The sequence below is a fragment of the Coffea arabica genome, chromosome 2e (assembly GCF_036785885.1).
Source record: "Coffea arabica cultivar ET-39 chromosome 2e, Coffea Arabica ET-39 HiFi, whole genome shotgun sequence".
Lineage (NCBI taxonomy): Eukaryota > Viridiplantae > Streptophyta > Magnoliopsida > Gentianales > Rubiaceae > Coffea > Coffea arabica.
The window spans coordinates 76,971,058-76,979,815 of NC_092313.1; positions in this window are offsets into that span (position 1 = coordinate 76,971,058).

Genomic DNA, 8,758 nt, shown 5'->3' on the forward strand with positions numbered 1-8,758 from the left:
GAAGAGCATGTGTATAGCTTTTGTGTAGTTGACCTTTGGAAGAAATAAGGCAGCCAGAACACTTTCCACAAAAAACGATTGCACGAAAATCATCTGTATGCTGATATTTCAGAAGTATTTTAATCAAAGACTTTTGGTGTCACTTTCCCAGTAGCAACAGCAGCCCCAAATATCACATCAACATGTTCTCCGCCAGCTCATTGACAAAAATAACATTGACAACCATCACAAAGCCAAATTGATTTTGTGACCCAAAAAAAAAATTATCACAAAGCCCTCCTCCCTACACAATTTTTAAAAGAATTAAATAATCAAAATACAACTAATCAGCTACATGCAGAGATACCACAATCCAGTCAAGTTAGTTGATCACATTGGTGAGACCTTAGAGTCAATTTTGAACAAAGCACAATGCCTAAATCTGTGTAACCTGCTCACCTTCATAAATTGTCAGAAAAGAGTTGATTTTTATAGCAAATACCTCTTTGAGAAAATTATAAAATAGGTCCAATCTACTAAAAATGAGAAAACTTAAGAAAGTTATACAACACAAACAAACCGCACGGACATGATGTCTGAATAAGTATTATTTGTCTTCACCACCTTTCTAAGGGGAAGAAGGTGAAAACCAGAAAACATGGTAGATGGAAGAAGATGACCGACAACCCAAAATGAAAGGGGAGAACAATGGAAGTATTCCTCCATGTAGAAAGGAAGTAGCCAAAAAAATAAAAAATAGAATAATTGAAACAGTGAAGCTAGAGCATGAGAAGCGTGATCCTGGAAAGTCTGCAATCAACGATTTCGCTTGTAATTGTAGTGGCAGCTGGACTAGCATCATTAGCAAGTATAGTTGAAGATTAGTTCATGCGTCAACTGGTATAAAGTCCTTAGGCAACTACAAGCTGCTTACACATCAATCAGTTTACCCTTGACAAATGTAGTATAATTTTTTTTCCTTCGTTTGAAAAGCGAGTCCACCCTAATTCCAGTAGTGCCACAATGAAGTGTATTTGTTCGCCTTCGCGGGCTTAATTATGGTATGATTTGTGACCGGTACTTGAATAGAATAGGCTACTACTAGTACTTGCTTTGCAGCACTTTTTAGTTTTTACAACATCAGTTCAATCCATCTGATCAAATCATTCAGTGACGTTTCTCTCACAGCATCATGTAAGTTACTGATCAGAAGAAACGACAACAACAACAGTGATTTTAAAATAAGTAAAGAACAAACAGCAAGACTTCTTTTGAAGGGATCCAGCTTGTAGTTGTAACTAGGTACAGAGCCAGCACATGATTGCCTTCCCCATCGACCTCTAAGGGCCGACACAAATGTAAGTAGTATCTGGTATCTAGTGAAAAGGTAACAAAAATCATATGAAGGAGATGGATGAATTATAACGATTTTGTATCTATATATATGTTCCTTGGTAAATAGTAAAGTTGGGATGATGGGTACATGAGGAGCAGATCACTAACGAGGGGATGTTCGGAGGGGATCAACAACATCGAGCGATGTCATCATCTCCTCTAGTAGTAGTGAAACTGAAATCGTGCATTCGGCGCATCCCTCCTCTCGTCCATCATCTTCAGGATCTTCTCAAAGACAGCAACTTGGCAAGGGATCTGTAGAACTCCTTGTTGGAACCCGAACTCTTCTTCAGCTTCTGTCAGTAGAATCCCAAAAGCTTGGTGACCCAGATCCTCCATTGGGATCACGTATGCGTGTGAGCCCTTCTCCCACGCATACTGCTAGATACCCTTTGGGCACCACGTCGCTGGAGCCACCCGAGACCGCACCCTTTGCTACTGTGCTTTCTCTTTCTGAGAAAGAGTGTTTTCTTGAGGAACTTGACACTCTTTACTGGTATTACCAGTGCCGCCACTGCCGCCACTATTGTTAGTATTTTTGGTACTAGTGGTGCCGGTGTGGCTTATTGAGCTGCTGCTGCTGTCTGGACCTTTGGTAGTGTTCACCTTCGAAGTATTGGCCGCGAGCTTCTTCCATTTCTTGAGAACGGGTTGAAGCCTAAGTATTTGTGTGATTCTGTTAGACTTGTTTGAGTCCACATGTTACTTGGAACCGCGGACGAAAAATGCAGCGAATATTCACCTAACACAAATCAATTATGGAATCTGTGGGGCAATTGGTGGTTAAATCGAAAAAAGATGTGCCTTTTGGATTCGCTGACTGCAGGAGGCATGCAACTACCAACAAGCAGGGGGTACGCTATTCTCTTCTAGACACACACACACCACACGCACGTAAATTGAAGAGGTGGTACAGGACTTGGATTCTTAATTGGCCTTTGGATTCTTAGTTCAAATTATTCCGACCACTTTTTTCATTTATATACTACCTTCTGGCTAGAAAAGCAGTACTAGTACTTAAATCGCCGCAAGAAAGCCCAAAAAACAACTAGTAGTACTTTAATCGCCGTAGGAAGGCAGAGAAAAAAAGGTTAGTTTCCAGATGATATGTGATTAACGTCCACTGGTTATGCTGAAAGGGTTAATTAAAAAACGTGGGAACAATGCATGGTGCATGAACGGGCTCAAGCGACGGTGCTATTCTATGTTGTAGTGGTACCAACGGCAATAATTAACGCCAACCAGGTTCAGTTAGTACTAAAGTTTTGTTCTTCGAATATGCAATCTGATGCCTAATTTGTGAACGGGTCGTCAATGCGCATGTATAATGCTCCTTCGATTTATCGATTGTTTCTCCTCTTCTCCATGTACTCTGTGAGTCTTAGTTGATTGGCTCCCGCTTTTTGTTTATCATCATACATGGATAGATTTGAGGTGGTTAGAAGATCGTGAAAGATGACGCATCACCCCACTCATTACTATCTGCGTCGTCTTCTTCCATGTAAAATGATTATCACACAAGCCTGGCCCTTTCGTAAGAGCGCACATCACAATTATGCATGTTCGTCGAAATGCGTGTAAATCAACAGGGGTAGAGGGGTGATTTTAGTTAACGAGTTAAATTAATTATTTTGATAAAATAATAAGATAATGTTTTTAAAAAATCTTACATAGCCGTTTGTTCCATTCAATGTCATGAATTAATAATTAAATAAAGGGATAATTTCAGAAACCTCCCCTGAGGTTTCTGACAGTCTCACTCACCTCCCCTGAACTTTGCAAAATATCAGATACCTCCCTTGTCAGATTATTGGGCCCTATTTGTGATATCATTGATGATGAATTGACAGATATACCCTCATAACTTATGATATATTTTGAAGCTATTTTGACATAATTAGTTAAATGAGTAATAGAGATATAACTTTTGATATAACTTATGATATATCTTCTATTCCACTTTATACTTTTTATTCGTAGTACAATCAACAATGAAGAGTTTAGCACTAGTGTTACCTTTCTCTAAAGTCATGTATTTCATGTTTTTTTTTGTAAGACAATTATCTAGTGTAACTCATTACTTATATTTGGGTAAATTTGGTTTTCAAAAATTCAATGATGTAAATTGTATATTACATCATCTCATAAAGGGATGCGACACAATTTGGGTTATTGAATTTTTTGAAAATCGAATCTACCTAAGTTTTGGTGTTCAAACGAAGCTTGTTGAATAAATTCGACTAATTATAGTGTGAATTAATTTTTTTTTTAAAAAAATCTCAACTAAAGTATCTAGCACTAAATGAAATGAAGTATTAAAGTATTGCAATTGCAAAAAGAGTTATTAAACTATTGAGAAATTGGTTATTTGATCGTTACCCTATTTATTTAATTGCAATTGGCATTCACTCAATTAACCAAATAGTGAAAAAAATTTTGTGACTTAACTAGTAAAAATTTATACTTTTAATCACTCAAATAATATTTTTTTATGACTTAACTAATAAAAATTTATACTTTTAATCACTCAAATTATAAAACTATACATTTTTTTTATATCACGAGAAGTATGTTTCAATTAATTGAATGATCATACTAGCTAAATAAATGTCTATTAGTTAGAACAAAAAAATATAAATAAAATTGTAACATTGCTTGAAGAAGCCATCTGCATTTATCTTTATCTGGTTCAACTTATTATTATTATTTTTTGCTTTTGCTTTAGCTCAAGTTGTGGATAAGCAAAAAGGCCATATGTGGAACACAAATATCATCTCACTCCTTAAAATATTTTTTTAATGCTCATTTTTCTGACATGGGCTGATCTTGTTACTCCAACTATAAGTTCAGGGGAGGTATCTGATATTTTGCAAAGTACAGGGGAGGTGAGTGAGACTGTCAGAAACCTCAGGGGAGGTTTCTGAAATTATCCCTTAAATAAAATTATAAATCATATTTTCCTAAAATATGAGTCCATTGCTATTTTTTTCAAATTCATGCTGTGAATTTCATACCTACATTGAATGCATTAATAGGATTAAATTATTCTTGCAAATTAAGTAGATATATTTGGGGTTTAGGGTTTTTAGGGGGTTTGGGGTTTGGGGTTTAGGGTATAGGGTATAGGGTATAGGGTATAGGGTTTGGGGTTTAGGGTTTGGGGTATAGGGTTTGGGGTTTAGGGTTTGGGGTTTAGGGTTTAGGGTTTAGGGTTTGGGGTTTAGGGTTTGGGGTTTAGGGTTTAGGGTTTAGGGTTTAGGGTTTAGGGTTTAGGGTTTAGGGTCTAGGGTCTAGGGTCTAGGGTCTAGGGTCTAGGGTCTAGGGTCTAGGGTCTAGGGTCTAGGGTCTAGGGTCTAGGGTCTAGGGTCTAGGGTCTAGGGTCTAGGGTCTAGGGTCTAGGGTCTAGGGTCTAGGGTCTAGGGTCTAGGGTCTAGGGTCTAGGGTCTAGGGTCTAGGGTCTAGGGTCTAGGGTCTAGGGTCTAGGGTCTAGGGTCTAGGGTCTAGGGTCTAGGGTCTAGGGTCTAGGGTCTAGGGTTCTAGGGTTCTAGGGTTCTAGGGTTCTAGGGTTCTAGGGTTCTAGGGTTCTAGGGTTCTAGGGTTCTAGGGTTCTAGGGTTTAGGGTTTAGGGTTTAGGGTTTAGGGTTTAGGGTTTAGGGTTTAGGGTTTAGGGTTTAGGGTTTAGGGTTTAGGGTTTAGGGTTTAGGGTTTAGGGTTTAGGGTTTAGGGTTTAGGGTTTAGGGTTTAGGGTTTAGGGTTTAGGGTTTAGGGTTTAGGGTTTAGGGTTTAGGGTTTAGGGTTTAGGGTTTAGGGTTTAGGGTTTAGGGTTTAGGGTTTAGGGTTTAGGGTTTAGGGTTTAGGGTTTAGGGTTTAGGGTTTAGGGTTTAGGGTTTAGGGTTTAGGGTTTAGGGTTTAGGGTTTAGGGTTTAGGGTTTAGGGTTTAGGGTTTAGGGTTTAGGGTTTAGGGTTTAGGGTTTAGGGTTTAGGGTTTAGGGTTTAGGGTTTAGGGTTTAGGGTTTAGGGTTTAGGGTTTAGGGTTTAGGGTTTAGGGTTTAGGGTTTAGGGTTTAGGGTTTAGGGTTTAGGGTTTAGGGTTTAGGGTTTAGGGTTTAGGGTTTAGGGTTTAGGGTTTAGGGTTTAGGGTTTAGGGTTTAGGGTTTAGGGTTTAGGGTTTAGGGTTTAGGGTTTAGGGTTTAGGGTTTAGGGTTTAGGGTTTAGGGTTTAGGGTTTAGGGTTTAGGGTTTAGGGTTTAGGGTTTAGGGTTTAGGGTTTAGGGTTTAGGGTTTAGGGTTTAGGGTTTAGGGTTTAGGGTTTAGGGTTTAGGGTTTAGGGTTTAGGGTTTAGGGTTTAGGGTTTAGGGTTTAGGGTTTAGGGTTTAGGGTTTAGGGTTTAGGGTTTAGGGTTTAGGGTTTAGGGTTTAGGGTTTAGGGTTTAGGGTTTAGGGTTTAGGGTTTAGGGTTTAGGGTTTAGGGTTTAGGGTTTAGGGTTTAGGGTTTAGGGTTTAGGGTTTAGGGTTTAGGGTTTAGGGTTTAGGGTTTAGGGTTTAGGGTTTAGGGTTTAGGGTTTAGGGTTTAGGGTTTAGGGTTTAGGGTTTAGGGTTTAGGGTTTAGGGTTTAGGGTTTAGGGTTTAGGGTTTAGGGTTTAGGGTTTAGGGTTTAGGGTTTAGGGTTTAGGGTTTAGGGTTTAGGGTTTAGGGTTTAGGGTTTAGGGTTTAGGGTTTAGGGTTTAGGGTTTAGGGTTTAGGGTTTAGGGTTTAGGGTTTAGGGTTTAGGGTTTAGGGTTTAGGGTTTAGGGTTTAGGGTTTAGGGTTTAGGGTTTAGGGTTTAGGGTTTAGGGTTTAGGGTTTAGGGTTTAGGGTTTAGGGTTTAGGGTTTAGGGTTTAGGGTTTAGGGTTTAGGGTTTAGGGTTTAGGGTTTAGGGTTTAGGGTTTAGGGTTTAGGGTTTAGGGTTTAGGGTTTAGGGTTTAGGGTTTAGGGTTTAGGGTTTAGGGTTTAGGGTTTAGGGTTTAGGGTTTAGGGTTTAGGGTTTAGGGTTTAGGGTTTAGGGTTTAGGGTTTAGGGTTTAGGGTTTAGGGTTTAGGGTTTAGGGTTTAGGGTTTAGGGTTTAGGGTTTAGGGTTTAGGGTTTAGGGTTTAGGGTTTAGGGTTTAGGGTTTAGGGTTTAGGGGGTTTAGGGTTTAGGGTTTAGGGTTTAGGGTTTAGGGTTTAGGGTTTAGGGTTTAGGGTTTAGGGTTTAGGGTTTAGGGTTTAGGGTTTAGGGTTTAGGGTTTAGGGTTTAGGGTTTAGGGTTTAGGGTTTAGGGTTTAGGGTTTAGGGTTTAGGGTTTAGGGTTTAGGGTTTAGGGTTTAGGGTTTAGGGTTTAGGGTTTAGGGTTTAGGGTTTAGGGTTTAGGGTTTAGGGTTTAGGGTTTAGGGTTTAGGGTTTAGGGTTTAGGGTTTAGGGTTTAGGGTTTAGGGTTTAGGGTTTAGGGTTTAGGGTTTAGGGTTTAGGGTTTAGGGTTTAGGGTTTAGGGTTTAGGGTTTAGGGTTTAGGGTTTAGGGTTTAGGGTTTAGGGTTTAGGGTTTAGGGTTTAGGGTTTAGGGTTTAGGGTTTAGGGTTTAGGGTTTAGGGTTTAGGGTTTAGGGTTTAGGGTTTAGGGTTTAGGGTTTAGGGTTTAGGGTTTAGGGTTTAGGGTTTAGGGTTTAGGGTTTAGGGTTTAGGGTTTAGGGTTTAGGGTTTAGGGTTTAGGGTTTAGGGTTTAGGGTTTAGGGTTTAGGGTTTAGGGTTTAGGGTTTAGGGTTTAGGGTTTAGGGTTTAGGGTTTAGGGTTTAGGGTTTAGGGTTTAGGGTTTAGGGTTTAGGGTTTAGGGTTTAGGGTTTAGGGTTTAGGGGGTTTAGGGTTTAGGGTTTAGGGTTTAGGGTTTAGGGTTTAGGGTTTAGGGTTTAGGGTTTAGGGTTTAGGGTTTAGGGTTTAGGGTTTAGGGTTTAGGGTTTAGGGTTTAGGGTTTAGGGTTTAGGGTTTAGGGTTTAGGGTTTAGGGTTTAGGGTTTAGGGTTTAGGGTTTAGGGTTTAGGGTTTAGGGTTTAGGGTTTAGGGTTTAGGGTTTAGGGTTTAGGGTTTAGGGTTTAGGGTTTAGGGTTTAGGGTTTAGGGTTTAGGGTTTAGGGTTTAGGGTTTAGGGTTTAGGGTTTAGGGTTTAGGGTTTAGGGTTTAGGGTTTAGGGTTTAGGGTTTAGGGTTTAGGGTTTAGGGTTTAGGGTTTAGGGTTTAGGGTTTAGGGTTTAGGGTTTAGGGTTTAGGGTTTAGGGTTTAGGGTTTAGGGTTTAGGGTTTAGGGTTTAGGGTTTAGGGTTTAGGGTTTAGGGTTTAGGGTTTAGGGTTTAGGGTTTAGGGTTTAGGGTTTAGGGTTTAGGGTTTAGGGTTTAGGGTTTAGGGTTTAGGGTTTAGGGTTTAGGGTTTAGGGTTTAGGGTTTAGGGTTTAGGGTTTAGGGTTTAGGGTTTAGGGTTTAGGGTTTAGGGTTTAGGGTTTAGGGTTTAGGGTTTAGGGTTTAGGGTTTAGGGTTTAGGGTTTAGGGTTTAGGGTTTAGGGTTTAGGGTTTAGGGTTTAGGGTTTAGGGTTTAGGGTTTAGGGTTTAGGGTTTAGGGTTTAGGGTTTAGGGTTTAGGGTTTAGGGTTTAGGGTTTAGGGTTTAGGGTTTAGGGTTTAGGGTTTAGGGTTTAGGGTTTAGGGTTTAGGGTTTAGGGTTTAGGGTTTAGGGTTTAGGGTTTAGGGTTTAGGGTTTAGGGTTTAGGGTTTAGGGTTTAGGGTTTAGGGTTTAGGGTTTAGGGTTTAGGGTTTAGGGTTTAGGGTTTAGGGTTTAGGGTTTAGGGTTTAGGGTTTAGGGTTTAGGGTTTAGGGTTTAGGGTTTAGGGTTTAGGGTTTAGGGTTTAGGGTTTAGGGTTTAGGGTTTAGGGTTTAGGGTTTAGGGTTTAGGGTTTAGGGTTTAGGGTTTAGGGTTTAGGGTTTAGGGTTTAGGGTTTAGGGTTTAGGGTTTAGGGTTTAGGGTTTAGGGTTTAGGGTTTAGGGTTTAGGGTTTAGGGTTTAGGGTTTAGGGTTTAGGGTTTAGGGTTTAGGGTTTAGGGTTTAGGGTTTAGGGTTTAGGGTTTAGGGTTTAGGGTTTAGGGTTTAGGGTTTAGGGTTTAGGGTTTAGGGTTTAGGGTTTAGGGTTTAGGGTTTAGGGTTTAGGGTTTAGGGTTTAGGGTTTAGGGTTTAGGGTTTAGGGTTTAGGGTTTAGGGTTTAGGGTTTAGGGTTTAGGGTTTAGGGTTTAGGGTTTAGGGTTTAGGGTTTAGGGTTTAGGGTTTAGGGTTTAGGGTTTAGGGTTTAGGGTTTAGGGTTTAGGGTTTAGGGTTTAGGGTTTAGGGTTTAGGGTTTAGGG